We start from the raw sequence: 20,179 nt of genomic DNA on the forward strand, positions 1-20,179 counted from the left end.
TAACAGTTTTGGAATTATGGCCATTTTGACTATAATTGTTCTGGCTATACTGGAGCAGGGGACAGCTTTCCATTTTCTGATGTCCTCTTCAGTGTCCATTTGCAAGCTACTGTAATTTTCTTTGTAGATATCTTTCACTTCTTTTGCTAGGTTAATTCCTTTTATTTAATTTTTTCTTGATGTTATAACAAATGGTATTGTTTTCATAATTTCTTATTCATTGAGTACATTATTGATGCACACAAATACTATTGAGTTTTGTGTGATGTTCTTGTATCCTGTTATGCTGCTGAAGTTGGTTATTAATTCCAAATGGGTTTTTTTGGAGCAGTTCTTTGCTCTGTTAGAGTATCATAATGATAAATTTGAGTTCTTCCTTTCCAATATGGATCCCTTTTGTTTTTTTCTGTTGCCTGATTGTTCTGGCTTGTGCTTCCATTACTATGCTGAATGGAAATGGTGATAGTAGACATCCTTGCATATGATTTTATATGGAATCCTTTCAGTGATTTTCCCATTTAATACAATGTTAGCTATCTGTTTATAATAAATAGATTTTTGTCACATTCAGGTATGTTTTTTCTGTACCTATTTTCTTTAAGGTTTTGATCATGAAGGAATGTAGAATTTTGTCAAAAGTCTTTTCTGTATCTATTGATATGATTATGTGTTTTTGTACTTGCTTCTGTTTATGTAGTGTATTACATTTATTGATTTGTATATGTTGATTCATGCTTGCATTTCTGGGATGAAATCTACTTGTTTGTGATGTATTATCTTTCTGATGATGTGTTATATTCTATTTGCTAATATCTTGTTGAAGATTTTTGCATCAATGTTCATTAAAACGATTGGCCTGTCCTTTTTGGTCTCTTTTTTCAGAGTAATTTAGTTTTCTTTGTGGAGATTTTTCACTTCCTTGGTTAGCTTAATTCCTAAGTACAGTAAAACCTTGGGTTGTAACTATTTTTTTCTGTTGAGTGTTCTACAAGTTGAGCAAGCATATCAAATAAATTTTAACTTGATAAACAAGCTATGTGTTGTAATATGATAATATGTGTGATAATATGTATGTAATATGATATGATTCCAAATGTCACATGATCACAACTGAGCCAATGATTCTTCTCTGTCTTTGTCTGTCTCTGTCTCTGTGCCTGTCTCTCTCTGTCTCTGTCTGTCTGTCTGTCTCTCTCTCTCTCCCTCCCTCCCTCCTGTGGGATTGTGGGTGATCATCTTCCAACAACAAGAGCTTATGGAGGAGTTCTTGTCTGCAGAGGAGGAGAAAAGGGCAGAGGAATCGCTCACTTCAAATAACATTAGACAGATTTATAAAATGTACAAAACACTGCAAAATTTTGTAGAAGAGTACCACCCAAGTAAGGCTGTAGCAATGCAAGCAATTAATCTGTTTAATGACAGTGCAATGTCACATTTCCATTAAATGCTCAATAGGAGGCAAAAGCAATTGTCATTGAATAGGTTCCTTGTTAAAGTTGCACAAAAAGACAAAGATTCCAGTGAATCATTTCAGTAGATAGCAGTAATTCTCTTAGTGATAATGAAAGTCATCCTACACAATAACCCCCCTCTCTTCTGTCTCTCACACCAGCCATGAAGATTTTCAAAGATAAGTGCAAGGTTTTTTTAAATTTTTCATTCTATTTTTATATTTTCTTTATTATTTAATATTATGTTTCAGTATTGTTACCATTTTGTATGAATATTTTTGGGTTGTGGAACAAATCATCTAAGTTTCCATTTTTTCTTATGGGGAAATTCACTTTGATATGGAAGTGCTTTGGATTACAAGCCTGTTTCCAGGAAGAATTATGCTTGCAAACCAAAGCTTTACTGAATTTAGTTTTTCTTGATGCTATTGTTGATGGCATTCTTTTCCTAACTTCTGACTGAGTTTTTATTGGTGTATTGCAACAGTACTGATTTTTGGGTATTGCTTTTGTATCCTACTATATTGTTGCATTTCATTATTAATTCTGGGAGTCTTTTGGTGGAATTTTTTGTGTCTTCTGTATGGACAATCATGTTTTATACAAATAATGATAATTTGATTTCTTCCGTATATATCTATATCTTTTAATTTCTTTTTCTTGCCTGATTGCTCTTACTATTTTGAGTACTACATTAAACAAGAGTGGTGATAGTAGGGATCCTTGTTTTGTGTGGGATTTTAGAGGGAATGTTCAGCTTTTCCTTATTTGATATGATGTTAGCTGTAGGTTTTTCATAAATGGCTTTTTTTAGACTGAGATATAGTCCTTCTATACTTATTTTCTCCAGTAGATTTTTTTTCTCATGAATGGATGTTGAATTTTTGTCAAAGGCTTTTTCTGCATCCATTGAGATAATCATGTGATTTTTTTTCCCTTGCTTCTATTTATGTGATACATTACATTTATTGATTTGCATATATTGAACCATCCTTTCTTTGGTTCATGAAACCTACTTGGCTATGATGAAGGATCATTTTGATGATTTGTTGCATTCTGTTTGCCAGTATCTTGTTGAAGACTTTCACATCTATATTTATTAAAGATATTGTCCTCTAGTTCTCTTTTTCATTAGATCTGTGTTTAATTTTGGAACAAGGGTGACGCTAGCTTCCAGGAATGACTTTGGGAGTAGTCCTTCCCTTTCAATTTCTTTAAGGAGCTTGAGCAGTATTGGTGTTAGATCTTCTCTGAGGTTCTTGTAGAATTGAACAGTGAATCCATCCATACCTGAGTGTTTCTTAGTTGGAAGATTGTTTTTTATTACTGTTTCAATTTTGTTGCCTGTTTCTGGATTATTCAGGGCTTTTCTATCTTGTTGGTTCAGTTTTGATAGTTCATATGAATCTAAGAATCTATCTATAACCACACCACCCTGAACATGCCTGATCTCATCTGAATCTATCCGATCTGAATTCTCCAATTTATTGGCATACAAGTTTGTAAAGTAGTTACTAATAATTTTCTGAATTTCTGTAGTGTCTCTTTTGATTTCACCTTTTCAATCTCTAATTGCTTTTATTTTGGTCTTTTCTTTTTTTTAAGATTGGCTAAGGGCTTGTCTATTTTGTTTATTCTTTCAAAGAACCAGCTATTCAATTCATTCTTTGTATTGTTTGCTTTTTGTTGTTGTTGTTGTTTTTAGTATTCATTTCATTGATTTCTGCTCTTATATTTATAATTTTCTTTGTTGTTGAAGCTTTGGATTTGGATTGTCTTTGTTTTTCTAGGACATTGAGGTACACCATCTTCAGGTCATTTATTTGAGTTTTCTCTATTTTTTTTGATGTGGGCATTCACAACTCTGAACTTACTTATTAGGTCTTCTTTCATTTTGACCCTTAAGCTCAGGTATGTTTTCCTGGAATTATAATTTATTATTAGGGACTTCTTTATTTCTTCCTTGATTTCATCTGTAACCCATTGAGTGTTTAAGAGAGTATTGTTTAATTTCTATGTGTTTGCATAATTTCTGTGTTTCTTTTTGCCATTGATTTCTAGTTTTTTTTGTATTATATACTGATTATATACATGGATTATATACATGTATAATTTTGATTCTTTTCAACTTAATTAAGCATTCTTTAATGTCTAGGAAGTGGTCTATTTTGAAGAATGTTCCATGTACTGCTGAGAAGAATGTGTATTCTGTTATTGTCTCACTTAATATTATGTAGGTATCTATTAAATCCATTTGTTCTGAAGCTTTGCTCTATTTTGTACTTCTTTGTTGATTTTTTTGTCTAGTTAGTCTGTTCATTTGTGACGGTGGTGTGTTGAGGTCTGCCCCCATAATTGTGCTGATGTTTTTCTGATCTTTTATTTCCAGTAGTACTTGTTTTATGAAGTTGGATGTGCAGTTGTTTGGTGCATGTATGTTAATAATTGTTATTTCTTCCTGTTGAATTGTTTCCTTAGCCAACATGTAGTGACCTTCTTTGCATCTTCTAATCAGTTTTGTCTTTTTTTATTCTTTTATTGGTACATTTTAGGTATACAATACATTTACTTTTATCATTGGGTGCTTGTACCTGTACATGATGTATCTTAGTTCTTATTTTTTCCCCCATTACCTGTGTACCCTTCTAATCAGTTTTGTCTTGAAGTTCACTTTGCCTGAAAATAGAATAGCTACTTCTGCTTGTGTTCAAGATCTCATTCCATAGAATACTATTTCCTTCCTTTGGTTTTTAATCTATGAATTTTTAAAGTTATATATGTTTTATGGGTACTACAGAAAATGGAAAATATTTGTTATAAGCTGAATTCAATTGGGTATAACAGGCACATTTGAAAGGAAAATGTAATATTATTTGAGGAAGTTACTATTAAAACACTAAAGCCCAAAACAACTAGCCTTCTAACATTTCTATCAGTCATGTGATGATGGCAGGGCAGAGGAGTGATAAAGCCCTATTGCAGAAATGATTTTTTAAAGAATTGACAGATGACAGACTTAGTCAATAAAAGACAACTATGGATATCTTGTTGGAGCAAGTCCCCGTATGTCATATCTCATCAAGGCAACAAGAATAACCCATATGTTCTTTAGTTTGTATACTTTCATCAGTGTCTATTTTGGATATTTCTAAATAATATATTTGCAGTAAAATGTACAACTGCAAATCAAGTATCAGCTAAGCAAAAGACCTTGAGCTAATAGTGTTACTTTAGGCACCATTCAGCATCTTGGAAATGGCCTTTCTGTTGCAAAAGAGAGTAAGGTTGCCAAAAAAGTCGCCACTTTATATTTATTATCCAGAGCTTCTACTTCTTTAGGATTCTGGCCCTAAAAAACATAGAGTCCAGAAAGTCCATAAAAGTTAGTGAAACCTTTTTTCATGCAGATTGGCACACTGTGTTTATATATCTGCACCCACACTCTACATTCTTGTAGAAAATAATATGCCTAACTACTTTTTATGCTATTTTATCTCCATTTCTCAACGTCATTGACAATTATGACAAAGAGACTATGGAAACAGATACATTTCCTACGCTTCCTTAGAGATTACTTGGATTCTACTTCTTTAATCTGGGAATGGAGCTAGTAGGCAAAGGGACAACTGGGGCAGAAAATATGAGTTTAAATTGTTTTAGAGGATTCAGAGGACAGAGATTTTATGTTGAGAAAATCTATTCTTGGCATCTTCTGTCTAGTTCTCCCATCACCCTACACCCACCCTTGCCAATAGGACTGTACTTACTCTGCTTCCACAGATGGTTTTAATTTTCTCATGAAAGATGAATTACATTAGAAGTATGTGAAACAATAGGAAAAATCACAGAAATAAGGGCTTCTGTGGGGTAGAATGTTGAACCATTGTTTGAACCACATGCAAGGCCTGAGTTTTGATGGGAACGGGCAAAACAAGAATCCCAATGTCTCTACATACAGAGGAAAAAGCAGGTAAACATCTGGCTAAATTCTAAAGGTAAAACATGAATGCTTTTTGGTGCCTTTACTTATTTTCATCATACTCTGAGAGCTTTGTAGATGAACTCAAAGCAAGAAGATACTACTTCTCCATATCAGCACTCTCTGAGTTCAAGACCTTATTGTCTCTCATTTAAATTTTTAAAAATGTTGTAGCTATAACTATATATCATTACCATGCCTTAAATTTAACAATTCCTTTGTATTGTCCAATATCCATTCCATATTAAATTTTTTTCTAAATATCTCATAAACATCTCACTAAGATCTTTTCTAACTCCCTTCCTTTCTGGTCTCTTTGAATCCAGGCTTACTCCTCTTTCGTTCTACCTTCACTGAAGAGCTAGTTAAATCATATAGAAATAGTTTGGCCCTTGTCACTCCATTCTTCAAAATAATTGTCTTTTATCACCCAACCTTTTCTTAGAATCCATCTTCCCTCATCTTTCAAATATGTAAAACTAAAGGATGGTTCTATTGTATATATTGGAAGCATTTCTGAATGTTTCTCATAAATTAAAACTACCATAGTTCAAATATCATGCTGTTAGAAAATAGAGGCCTGTTTTGCTTATTGGCTAAAGTAGCTCAGCCATGTTGAAGGCCATCTTCAAAATCCAGAGTTTTGCTTGGCAATGGCACCACAGTTCCAAATGCCCTTGACATTTGAATTAATAGAATTCTTAGAAAGTTTTTCATTAAATTGAGGCTCTACATTATTTTATGAATTACATATATAATACTCACTTATTAGTGTTTTTAAATTTTACTTAAACTGACACATAAAAATAATAATTGTGCGTACTAATAGGGTACCACATGTTTTAGTACATGTATATATTGAATAATATTCAAATCAAGTTTAATATACTCATCTCAAACATTTATCATTTTTGTGTGGTGAAAACTTTCAAAATCTTTCTTCCAGTTTTTGAAATATAGAGTACATTATTGTTATGCCCCACAGATTCTTGTTCCTGTCTAATTGTAACTTAGAGCCTTTTGACAGAACTTTCCCAATCCCTAGCCCCACCACTGTCCCCAACCTTTGGTAGCCAATATTGTACTCTCTTCTGTGAGATCAACTCTTTTTTCCCCCTTTTTTTGGCACCGGGAATTGAACTCAAGGCCTTGCACTTGCCAGGGAGCCATTGCACTGCTGAGCTACATCCCCAGCCAAGATCAACTTTTTTAGATTCCACTTGAGTGATGCCATGTAGTACTTGGCTTTGTATTCCTGATTTGTTTCTGTTAATATAATGGTCTCCAGTTCCAACCATATTAACACAAATTACAGGATTCTATTACTTTATATGGCTATATATATATACATAAATTTTATTCATTTGATGGACACTTTGCTATTTCCATTTCTTAGCTATTATTCATAGTTGCTGAAAGGAACATGGGAGTGAACATGTCTCTTTGACATACTGATTTCTTTTTCTTTGAATACATACCCAGTTCTAAGTAGTTGTATTTTTAAAATATCTCACAAGTTAGAAGTTTCATGGTTCAATTTTTCATGTAATTCAATTAAATAATATATCATTATTCTCTAACCATATTTTCTGTTGTTATATCTCTACAGGTAGAAATTTCTTTTGTACCTCTTGTCTACATTGAGAAATCTCATTAATTCCTTAAGATTAAACTAAAATGCTACTTCTTCCTTGAAGCTATGCCGATCTAGATGAGATGAATCATTCTTTTTTTTCTGAACCATTTCCTTTAATGTCACATCACGTATTATAGTGTGAATTGAAAGCTACTTAAATTATCCTATCACTAGAATGTCAGCATGTACTTTTATTTTAATGTAATAAAAAAAGATAGTAATAAAGAATGTGAGAAACTGAAGGTGTAAATAAGGATTAAAATGATTAAAATGAATAATTGATATTTTGAAATAGGAAAAAGTCCAAAGGTGTAGGGGTGGTGGGAGGGGAAAAGGAAAGGAAAGAATGGAAAAGAAAAATTATGAGAAAAGAACAAAAATGGAAACGCAATCTAGGTAAATAGGGAAAGGTGGAGGGGGTGAAGGGCACACAGGTAATGGGGAAAAAAATAAGCAAGATACATCATTGTACAGGTACAAGCACCCAATGAAAAATGTAAATGTATTGTATAAACAAAATGTACCAATAAAAGAATTTAAGGGGAAAAAAAAGAAACTATAAAAACAGTTCTATGAAAAAAATAATTTCTCATAAAAATAACTAGAGAATTACATGGTAAATACACTTTATCATGATCCTTTTTTTATTAAATTCATTTATTGGTACATTTTAGCTATACAACACAATTACATTTCTCATTGGGAATTGTACCTTTACATAATGCATCTTGGTTCTTATTTTTCCCCATTCCTAGCCCTCCCTTCACCCTCTCCACCCTTCCTTATTTACAAAGACTTTATTTCCATTTTTCCATTTCTCAGCATTTTTCCTTTCCCTTCTTTCCTTTCCCCTGCCCCTCCCACTACCCCTACCCCTTTGGACCTTTTCTTCCTATTTTGCATTATTGATTATTCATTCTAATCATTGGTACATTTTAGGTATACAATATAATGACATTCATCATTGGAAATTTGCACCTTTACATAATCTCTCTTGGTTCTTATTTTTCACCCTTGCCCAGCCCTCCCTTCAACCCCTCCAGTCCTCCCTATTTACAAAGATTTTGTTCCAATTTTTCCATTTTCTCATATTAATCCCATTCCCTTCTATCCTTTCCCCTAGCCCTCCCACTTCCTTCCCCTTTGCCCCTTTTCTTCCTATTTCACATTACCTATTATAAGTTTTAGTCCTTATTACACTTTCAGTTTCTCACACCAGAGAAACTATTCAGTATTTATTCATGTGTGTCCTATTTATTTCACTTAAGAGTATTGCCTCAATGTGCATCCACTTAGTTATAAATGTGTCTAATTTCTCATATTTTATGGCTGAGTAGTACTCCATTTTATTAAAAAACCACATTTTCTTGATCCAGTCTCCAGTTGATGGGCATTTGGGCTGTTTCCAAGTTTTAGCTATCACAAACTGTGCTGCTATGAACATGGGAGCACATACATCACTGTGGTATGATTCTTTTAATTCTTTGGGGAAGATCTCAAGCCGTGGAATAGCGGGGTCAAATGGGACTTCCAGTCCTAGTACTTTGAAGTATTTCCATACTGATTTCCACAGTGGTTGCACCAGTCTACACTCCCACCAGCAGTGGAGTAGGGTTCCTCTTTCCCCACAGCCTCGCCAGCATTTGTTATTGGTTGATTTCGTGATAGCAGCCATTCTTTCTGGAGTGAGGTGGAATCCCAGCATTCTTTTCATTTGCATCTCTTGAATGACCAGTGATGTTGAACATTTTTTCATGTATTTATTTGCTATTTCTACTTCTTTGTCTGAGAAATGTCTGTTCATTTCAGATGCCCATTTTTGGACTGGGTCTTGAAATTTGGGAGATCTGATCTTTTTAAGTTCTTTATAGATTCGAGATAGTAGACCTTTGTCTGAGGAAGAGCAGGTGAAGATTTTTTCCCACATTGTGGGTTTTCTCTTCACACTGCTGGTGGTTTCTCTTGCTGTGCAGAAGCTTTTTAATAAGAAGAGATCCCATTTGTTGATTGTTTGTGCTAGTTCTTGGGCAACTGAGGTTTTGTTCATAAAATCTTTTCCTACACCAATGTCTTCAAGGGTTCTACCTAACCTCTGTTCCAACTGGTTCAGAGTTTCGATTTTAATATTTAGATCTTTAATCCATTTTGATTTTAGTTTAGTGCATGGTGAGAGATACAGGTCTAGTTTTAATCTTTGGCAAGTTGAAGGCCAATTTTTCCAGCACCATTTATTAAAGAGGCTATCTTTCCTCCAGTGAGGGTGTTTGGCTCCTTTGTCGAAGATGAGATGGCTGAGTGTGTCTGGCATTGATTCTGCATCTTCTAATCTGTTCCACTGTTCCTCAAGTCTACTTCTTTGCCAGTACCATGCTGTTTTTATCACAGTAGTTTTGTAGTGTAGTTGCAGGTTGGGGATTGTGATACCCCCTGCCATGTCTCGTTACCTAGAATTGCTTTTGCTATTCTGGGTCTCTTCTTGCTCCAAATGAATTTTTGGATTGTTTTCTCGAGGTCTATGAAGTATGGTGCTGGGATCTCAATTGGAATTGCATTAAATCTATATAGCAGTTTTGGAAGTATGGCCATTTTCAATATATTAATCCTTCCTACCCAGGAGCAGGGGATGTCTGTCCATTTTCTGATATCATCTTCAATCTCTCTTTTCAGAGTGCCATAGCTTTCAGAGAAGAGGTCTTTGATTTCTTTTGTTAGGATGATTCCTAGGTATTTCAGTTTTTTGGATGCTATTGTGAAAGGAATTATTTGCCCTATTTCTGTCTCAGTGAGTCTGTCATTGGTGTAGAGGAAAGCTATTGATTTTTGTGTGTTGGCCTTGTAACCAGCTACTTGATTGACTTTGCTTATTAAGTCTAGAAGACTTTTGGAGGAGTTCTTGGGGTCCTCTATATAGAGTATCATGTCACTTGCAAATAATGACAATTTGACTTCTTCATTACCTATCTTTATTCTTTTTATTTATTTCTCTTGTCTAATTGCTGTGGCTAATGTTTCCAGAACTATATTGAACAAGAGTGGTGATAGTGGACATCCTTGTCTTGTCCCTGATTGGTGTGAAGGATTTCAGTTTTTGACCATTTAGTATGATATTGGCTGTTGGTTTTTCATAGATGGCTTCTATCAGTTTGAGGTAGAGACCACCTATTCCAATTTTTTGTAGGGTTTTTATCATAAATGCATGTTGGATTTTTGTCAAATGCTTTTTCTGCATCTATGGAGATAATCATATGGATTTTGTCCTTGTCTCTATTGATATAGTGTATTACATTAATTGATTTTCGTATATTGAACCATCCCTGCATCCCTGGGATGAATCCCACTTGATCAGGGTGTATGAACTTCTTGATGATCTTCTGCATTCTGTTTGCCAGTAACTTATTAAGGATTTTTCCATCTATGTTCATTAGTGAGATTGGCCTATAGTTCTCTTTTTCAGTTGGGTCTTTCTCTGCTTTGGGGATCAAGGTGATGCTTGCTTCCAGAAATGCATTTGGGAGTATTGCTTCCCTTTCAATTTCACTGAAGAGTTTAAACAGTAGTGCCAGCTGTTTCTCTCTAAATGTCTTGTAGAATTCAGCAGTGAAGCCATCAGGGCCCGGGATTTTCTTTGTTGATAAGTTTTTAATTATATTTTCAATTTCATTGGTTGATATTGGGTTGTTCAGAATTTTTCGGTCTTCTTCATTCAACTTTGGTGATTCATATGTATCTAGGAATCTGTCCATTTCTTCTGTGCTTTCCATCTTATTGGCGTATAGGTTCTGGAGGTAGGTATTGGTGATCATCTGGATTTCTGCTGGGTCTGTTGTAATTTCACCCTTTTCATTCCTAATTGCATGGATTTGGGCCTTTTCTTTCCTTTTTCTGACAAGGTTGGCTAAAGGTTTGTCAATTTTGTTTATTCTTTCAAAGAACCAACTCTTGGCTTCATTGATTTTTTTGTATCATTCTCTTAGTCTCCATTGCATTGATTTCTCCTCTGATCTTTATAATTTCCTCCCTTGTATGAGCTTTGGGGTTGTCCTGCTCTTCTTTTTCTAGAAGCTTGAGGTTCAGCATCAGGTTGTTTAATTGGGCTCGTTCTTTTTTCCTAATATGCATATTCACTGCTATGAATTTCCCTCATAAGACTGCTTTCATTGTGTCCCATAGATTCCAATATGTTGCATTGTCATTGTCATTTAATTGAAGGAACTGTCTGATTTCTTCTTTAATTTCCTCTGTGACCCATTGGTTATTCAGAAGTGTGTTGTTCAATTTCCACATGTTTATGAAATTTTTTGAGTTTCTTTTGCTATGGATCTCCAATTTCATCACACTATGGTCTGATAATATACAGGGGATAACTTCAATTCCTTTGCACTTACTTAAACATGTTCTCTGTGTGAGTATGTGGTCTATTTTGGAGAATGACCCATGTGCAGCTGAGAAGAATGTATATTCTGATTTTGTGGGGTGGAAGACTCTGTAAACATCTGTTAAGTTCATTTGTTTAAGAGTTCGATTGAATTCTAGTATTTCATTACTTATTTTTAGTCTAGTTGATCTATTTATTTGTGACAGTGGGGTGTTGAGGTCCCCCACTACAATTGTATTAGTGCATATATGACTTTTCATGTCTGTTAATATTTGTTTTATATAGTTGGGTGCACTAGTGTTTGGTGCATAGATATTTATGATTGTCATCTCTTCCTCTTGGATTCTTCCCTTTACAAGGATGTAGTGTCCTTCTTCGTCTCTCTTAATCAGTGTTGGTTTGAAATCTACTTGATCTGCCAAGAGGAGAGCTACTCCTGCTTTTTTTCAGGTTCCTGTCACATGCAGTATTGTTTTCCACCCTGTAACTTTCAGTCTTTGAGTTTCCTTTTGAATGAAGTGTGTTTCTTGTATGCAGCATATTGTTGGATTTTGCTTCTTGACCCATTCTGCCAGTCTATTTCTTTTGATTGGTGAATTGAGACCATTAACATTGATGGTTATAACTGAAACGTATTGACTTGTCATTGCCATGACTTTTTCATGCTGTTGGGTTCTCCCCCTTTACATTTAATTTCTTGTCATGCCAGATGGGTTCATTCTGCTTTGCTTCCTGGGGTTGTGATCCTCAATGTCTGTTCCTAGGCTATTGTGTAAAATTCTTTGGAGTGCTGGTTTGGTATTCACGAAGTTCCTAAGGTGGTCTTTGTCATGAAAGTGTCTTATTTCCCTATCAATTTTGAAAGATAGTTTTGCAGGGTACATCAATCTGGGTTGGAGGCTGTTTTCTTTTAGGGCTTGGAATATGTCACTCCAAGCTCTTCTTGCCTTGACGGTTTTTGGTGAGAATTCTTCTGTGATTCTGATGGGCTTTCCTTTGTATGTGATCTGTTTCTTTTCTCAAACTGCTTATAGAACTTTGTTCTTCTGTTGAGTTTCTGGAATCTTAACAATTATATGCCTATGTGTAGATATTTTTTGATCAAGGCTATTTGGAGTCCTATATGCCTCACTTATCTGTATGTCAAGTTCTTTTCCCCTGCTTGGGAAGTTTTCTGCCATTACTTCTGTGAAGAGTTTTTTTTATGTCATCTGCACTCTCTCCTGTTTCTTCATTGAGCCCAATCAGTCTTATGTTATTCTTTTTTGCATCATCTAGCAGCTGCTGGATTGATTTCTCATGTTCCCTTATAATTTTGAAGCAATTTTTCTTTTCCTGCTCATTCATTGCAATCTTATCTTCTGTATCTGAAATTCTGTCCTCACTTTGGCTCATTCTGTTGTATAGATTTTCAATGCAGTTTTTCATCTCCTGGAAATCTATTTGCATCTGTTTTATGAATTCCATTTGTTTCCTATGTTGGGATTCCATCATGTTGCTGAGCTCCTCTCTAGATTTATGAATCATGTCTTGTACTAGGAGCACAATTTCTCCTGTTATCTGAGAAATTATTTCTGATTTCATTTTTTCCAGATCTCCTTTTGTTGTCAGTTCAGTGGGTCCAGGTGGTTGAGTATCAGAGTGTTCCATATCATTTCCCTTTGGTGTTGCTCTAGGTGATCTGGAAGTCTGGTTTTGAGACTTATTTATGTGTTTTCTCATTTCGACTGGTGTGGGGGGCTGTTGGCGCCTGCAGGGTTTACCTCCTCTGACCTGGGAGGGGTGGGACAGGGGCCAGGAACAGCCGTAGGGATGGTGGCCCAAAAGCCCTTTCCTGTGGGCTGGGAGCAGCCGGAGGGATGGTGGCCGGGAAGCCCCTTCTTCTGGACCAGGAGCAGTGGGATACTGGCTCAGAAGCCTCTACCTCTGGGCCAGGAGTGGCAGGAGGGATGCTGGCCTGGAATCCCCTTCCTCTGCGCCAGGAGTGGTGGGACAGAAGGTGGCCCAAAAGCCCTTTCCTCTGGGCTGGGAGCAGCGAGAGGGATGGTGGCCGGAAGCCCCTTCCTCTGGACCAGGAGCAGTGGGACTGTGGCTCAGATGCCCCTACCTCTGGGCTGGGAGCGGCAGGACTCAGTACTGTGGTCTGATGGCCTGGTTTCCTCTGCGTCTTTGTAGTGTGGAATCAGGTGGCTGCCTGTCTGCAGTGGGCTGATTTGGCATGTTCTGTGTGACTGGCCACCTCGGTAGGGCTTGCACAGACCTGCCTGTCTCTGTCATGATCTTAAAAGAATATATTTTAAATTTTTAATCTGTCTTTCACCTCATTTCCTAACACTGCTATAACATTTTTTGCATAAAACATTTAAATTATTAAAAGAGTGTCACATTCATTATAATTTTGAAAAATTTCTTCCTATTTCACAATATCTATTATATATTTTGGTCTTTAGTTTCTCATAAAAGAGAGACAATGTGATATTTACACATGTGTGTTCTATTTATTTCACTTAAGAGAATGGTTTCAAGGTTCGTCCGTTTACCTAGCAATGTCTCAAGTTTATCCTTCTTTTTCTATTAATTAATTTTCTTGGTCTGATTTAAATATTCATAATGATCTTATTAGTCAAAGGGAGTTTGCACCTGTACATAATATAACTTGATTCCTCTTTTTCTTCCATTCCTCTTCCCTCCCTTTAACCTCCCCTCCCCTCTATTTACAAAAGCTTAGTTTCCAATTTTTCCTTCTTTTATTGATTTTTCCTTTCCACCCTTCCTCTTTCAGTTTCCATTTCCTTTTGAACAGTTTATTCTTATTTCATGTTATTTATTATATATTTGGGACCTTATTTACACTTTCAGTTTCTCACACTAGAGAGACAGTGCAATATTTACACTTGTCTGATTTATTTCACAAGTGTATAGTCTCAAGTTGCATCTATTTAGCTATAGATGCCTCAAAATTATTTTTCCTTATGGCTGAGTAGTACTCAATTGTATAAAAAAACTACTTTTTTATCCATTCATTGGTTGATGGGCATTTGTGTTGTTTCCAATATTTAGCTGTTATAAACTGTGCTGCTATAGACATGCATGCACATATATCATTTTGGTATGATGCTTTAAATTCTTTTGGGAACATACCCAGCAAAAGAATAACAGGGCCAAATGGGACTTCTATTCCTAATTTTTTGAGGAATCTCCACACGGATTTCCACAAGGGTCGCACCAGTCTGCACTCCCACAGCCTCACCAGCTTTTGTTGTTGGTTGATTTCTTGAGAATAATGGTTCTTTCTGGAGTGAGATGGAATCTCAGTGTTGTTTTAATTTGTATCTCTTGGATGACCAGTAATGTTGAACATCTTTTCACGTATTTGTTTGCTCTTTCTACTTCTTCATCTGAGAAGTGTCTATTCATTTCAGATGCCCATTTTTGGATTAGGTCTTTAAATTTTGGGAGTCTGATTTTTTTCAATTCTTTGTATGTTCTAGGTATTAGTCTTTCATCTGAGGGGCTACTGGCTAAAATATTTTCCCACTCAGTGGGTTGTCTCTTCTCTGCTGGTGATTTCTTTGCATTGTAAAAACTTTTTAATAAGACGAGGTCCCAGTTGTTGATTCTTTGAACTATTTGCCATGCTGTTTGGGTTTTGTTCATGAAGTCATTGCCTACCCCTATGTCCTCAAGACCTCTCTTCCAGAAAATTTAGTGTTTCTGTTTTAATATTTAGATCTTTGATCCATTTTTAATTTAGTTTAGTTCATGATGAGCAACATGGGTCTAGTTTTAGTCTTAGGCAAGTAGAAAGCCAGTTTTTCCAGCACCACTTATTAAAGAGGCTGTCCTTCCTCCAGTGAACATGTTTGGCCCCTTTGTCAAAGATAAGGTGGCTGAGTGTGTTTGGTATTGTTTCTGCCTCTCTTAGTCTGATCCATTGATCCTCAGGTCTGTTTTTTTGCCAGCACCATACAGTTTTTATCACACTGGCTCTGCTCTGTGATGCCCCCTGACTTGTCTTTGTTGCTCAGAATTGTTTTTGCTATCCTAGGTCTCTCCTGATTTCAAATGAATTTTAGGAATGTTTTCACTAGTTCTGTGAGTTATACTAATGGTAATTTGATTGATTTTGCATTAAACCTGTATAATAATTTTGGGACCATGGCCATTTTCACTATGTTGGTTCTTCCCAGCAAAGAGCAGGGGATATCTTTCCATCTTCTAACAACCTCTTGAATCTCCTTTTTAAGAATACTGTAATTTTCTATGTGTAGGTCCTTTATTTCCTTTGTTAGATTGATTCCTAAGTATTTCATTTGTGTGTGTGTGTGTGTGTTTGTTATTGTGAAAGGTGTTGTTTCACTTTATTTCTTTTTCAGTGAATTTCTTATTTGTGTATGGAAATGATACTGATTTTCAAGTGTTGACTTTGTATCCAGCTATACTAATGGATATGGCTATTAAATCTGGAAGTTTTTGGGGTCTTCTATGTAAAGAATCATGTCATTCACAAACAATGATAATTTAACTTCTTTTTTTTTAATCTTCATTCTTTTTATTTCTTTTTCTTCTCTAATTCCTCTGGCTAATGTTTCCAGAACTATGTTTGTTGAATAGGAGTGGTGATAGTGGACATCCTTGTCTTGTTCCTGATTTTAGTGTGAGAGCTTTCAATTTTTGACCATTTAGTATTATGTTGGCTGTTGGTTTGTCATAGATGGCTTTTATCAGATTGAGATAAATACTGTCTATTCCTATTTTCTGTAGTGTTTTTTTAAAATCAGGAATGGGTATTGAACTTTATCAGATACTTTTTCTGTGTCTAATGAGATGATCATGTGAATTTTGTCTTTGTCTGTATTGATGTGGTATATTACATTTATTTATTTATTTGTGTATGTTGAACCATCCCTGCATCCCTGGGATGAATCCCACTTGGTCAGAGTGTATAATCTTCTCGATGATTTGCTGCATTTTTTTTTTGCAAGTATCTTATTAAGGATTTTTGCATCTTGTTCTATTTTCCTAATATGAGAATTTACCACTATAAATTTCCCTATTAGGACTGCTTTCCTTGGATCCCATAAGTTCTGGTATGTTATATCGGCATTATCATTTCATTGTATATAATATTTACTTTCATCTTTAATTTCATCTATGACCCATTGGTTGTTCAGGAGGTTGTTATTCAATTTCCATGTGTTTATGGAGTTTTTGTAGTTTCTTTTGCCATTGATTACAAATTTCATTGCACTATGGTCAGATAATATGCATGGGATAATTTCAATTCCTTTGCATTTACTTAAGCATATTCTATGGACTATTTTGGAGAAGGTCTGATGTGCAGCCAGGAAGAATGTGTATTCTAACATTATTGGGTGGAGCACTCTGTAGACATCTACTAAGTCCATTTGTTCACAGACTTGGTTTAATTTGTATATTTATTTGATATTTTGATATTTTTGGTTTTTTTGTCTATTTTATCTGTCTCTTTGTGATAGTGGGATATTGAGGGCCCCCATTACAATTGTATTAGTGCTTATTTGATTTTTCATGTATGTCCATTGATTTTTTTTTTACATAATTGGGTGCACTGGTATTTGGTGCATATATATTTATGATTGTTATGTCCTCCTCTTGTATTGTTTCCTTTAAAATGATGTAGTGACCTTTTTGTCTCTCTTAATCAATCTTGGCTTAAAATACACTTTGTCTGCTGATAGAATAACTACCCCTGCTATTTCCAGGTTCCTGTCACATGGAGTATTGTTTTCCATCATTTGACCTTCAGTCTATGAATTTTTTTTACTTAAGTGTGCTTTCTGTAGCAGCATACTGTTGGATCTTGTTAACTGATCCATTCTGTCAATCTGTTTCTTTTGATGGATGAGTTGAGACTATTTACATTGATGTATTGGCTTATCCTTGTCATATTATTTTCCTGTTGTGGGTTCCCCATCTTTGCCCTCTGTTTAATTGCTTGCCCTGCCTGGTGGCTTCCATCTATTGGTGTTCTTGTTATGGTGGTCTTCATTATCTCTTTCTAAAATATTCTTCACAGCATTTTATGGAGGTGGTTTAGTGGTCATGAATTTCTTTAGTTTTTCTTTGTCATGTCATTTCTCCTTGAATTTGAAAGATAGTTTTGCAGGGTGCATCAATATGGGTTGGAGGTTGTTTTCATTCAGAACATTAAATACTTCACTCCAATCTCTCCTTGACTTTAGGGTTTTCATTGAGAAATGCTATAATTCTGACAGGCTTTCCTTTATAGGTGATTTGTTTCTTTTCTCTAACAGCTTTTAATATTCTGTTCTTGTGCTGAATTTCTGAGCTCTTTATAATTATATGCCTTTATGCAGATTTATTTTGGTCATGGCTAATTGGAGTTCTATATGCCCTTACTTATTTGTGTGTCAAATTCTTTTTCCGTGTTAGGGCAATTTTCTGCCATTACATTTTTGAAGAAGTTTTTAATGTAATTTGCACTATCTCCTGCTTTCTCTTTGACCCTAATCAATCTTATATTGTTTTTCTTTTCGTTATGCAGCTGTTGTATTGATTTTTGGTGGTCTCTTCCATTTTTAAGATATCTTTCTTTTCATGGTTGTTAATTGTAATCCTGACTTATAGATCAGAAATTCTGTCCTCACCTTCATTCAATCTATTGTGCACACTTTCAATAAAATTTTTAATCTCCTGGATGTCTGTTTGAAACTCTTTCGTGGATTTCATTTCTTTCTTATGTTTGGCATTCATGGTTTCAGTCATTTTCCTAAGCTCCTCAATTTTTTCATCTGTGTCTACTCTAGAATCACTGAGCATGTCTTTCATTTTTATCATCATATATTTTTTACCTGAGAGATTATTTTCTCTATAACCTCATGCATATTTTTTTTTTACTTCTGCTATTATCATTTCAGAAATTTCAGGTGAGTGACTTCTAATTTCCTCTATCTTGTTTCTCCTGGACTTGTTATTGGTGGACTGGAGATCTGGAATTTCATTTTGCTTCTTTGTCTTGTCATTTTCTTCTTTTGGGGGGGATATTTTGTTTTCTGTGTTGATGCTTGTAAATTTCTTTTGGCAAATAGCTTTATCACTAGTAACAGGCTTTCCTGAGAAATTTCTATTCCACAGAGATATCTTCTGGGCATATGAGGTTCTTGATTTTTGTGTCTGTATCAGTATCCTCCCCTCCCCATTTATTAAGGATCAGAAGTTGCTATTTATTTGGCTCAGCACCCAGTCCTTTGGTACTGGGCTATGGTGATGGTTATGGTCACAGACAATCACAGTGTTGTCATACAATGGAGAACAACTGATTATCACAGGTATGCCATCCTGGCTAAAGTAGCTTAGAAACTGATAAATTGTAGTAACTAATAATTTGGTCTCTTTAACCATAATAGCAAGATCTACATAATAAACTTTTATTAATTATAGTCATCATACTGTATATTAGATACAGAACGTATTTCTCATGCATAAATAAAACTTTGTGGTCTTTGAAAAAAAAAGGATCTATAGTTATATAACACAATCCAACATAAACCAGGAACTTATGTGCAATGAGTTTCCACTCAATGGAGTGATTTTACCTTCTGCAGGCGTTGGGGGACTTAAGAGGGCTAGGGGCAAAGCAGAGAGATAAATGAAGGGAAATATAGTAGAGGCAAGGCTGGAGAACAAAAGATGATTACTAAAACTTTGGGAACCTGAAGAAGAGGGCAGGAGAGAAAGCATCAAGAGTAAAGCAAAAGAATATCAGAGTGAACAAAAAAAATCAAAAGATTATTTTCACTCACATGAAAATATCTTAAACTAAAAGAAGTTGTTGAGGAAAGAGAGAAAGGAAATGAGTAGAGCAATATAAAAATAAAGGCAAAAACCTAAACACCAAAGGGGGGACAGACAGTAAAAGGAAACAAAGCAAACAAAGAAAAAAAATTCCTCTGGAGTCTACAGTTCTGTGGTAGAGTCCAAGGCAGGTAGTGTACCAAAACTGTGCTGTGTATCCCTGCCAAGTCTGCAGTAGGAATAGTGCTGGGTACCAGGCTGATCTTGTGGGAGTTGGGGCCAGTCTTAAGCCAGTATCTTCTTGGATATCTCTACAGCCCACCCAAGCCTCTGTACCGTGGTTTGCTGTGGCTCCCTCAAGCAGAGAGAGCCTGGGGCTCCTAACCAGTCCTGTGTACAGTTGGATCCACTGAGGCACAGCCTCTTCTATTTCATCCCCACTGGCATATTTCTATTCCACTGCTTGTCGCAGGGCACGAATGGGGGCAGGAGTGGGGTACAGCCCAAGGATGTTAGGTTCTGCTTCAATCTCCTCTCCAACAGGTTAAGTGCTGACTGGTAGTTGTTTAAATCCCATACATCAAGTCTGAATCTTTCAAGCCACTGTTCTCTACTCCTTTCCCTGCCTCAGCTGTGCTACACTCCCTAACTTTGTGGTTGCTGGGTTTTCCAGTTATCTGCTAGGGCATACAACAGAAGAAAAAGAAAAAGGAAAGGGGCTGGCAGTCCATCTGTTTGGGAGGGAGCAGATTATTTCTAGTCACTTGCCTCTGTGTGTGCCAGTGAAATTTGCTGCCAGGTTGCAGCGTCCTTTGTGTGGAGGAAGGCAAAAAAGGCAAGAGGCCTTTTCCCCCCAAAATCTATCCTGTGTGCCTTGAGTTAGCTGCATATTTTTATTCCATCAGTTTATTGGGGACTTTCCCAGTATGGCAATTCTTGCT

The 20,179-nt window shown here is 35.7% G+C and overlaps 1 protein-coding gene across 6 annotated transcripts in view; it reads left to right on the top strand.

Annotated features, from left to right (window-relative positions):
- The window catches only part of Klf8 (KLF transcription factor 8), a 376,029-nt gene that overhangs the window by 313,999 nt on the left and 41,851 nt on the right, over positions 1-20,179 (top strand). The gene's annotated exons all lie outside the window — the stretch shown is intronic.

The sequence above is a fragment of the Heterocephalus glaber genome, unplaced genomic scaffold (assembly GCF_053883595.1).
Source record: "Heterocephalus glaber isolate CG9 unplaced genomic scaffold, H.glaber_assembly_v1.0 deba00000936, whole genome shotgun sequence".
In the NCBI taxonomy this organism is placed as follows: Eukaryota; Metazoa; Chordata; class Mammalia; order Rodentia; family Bathyergidae; genus Heterocephalus; species Heterocephalus glaber.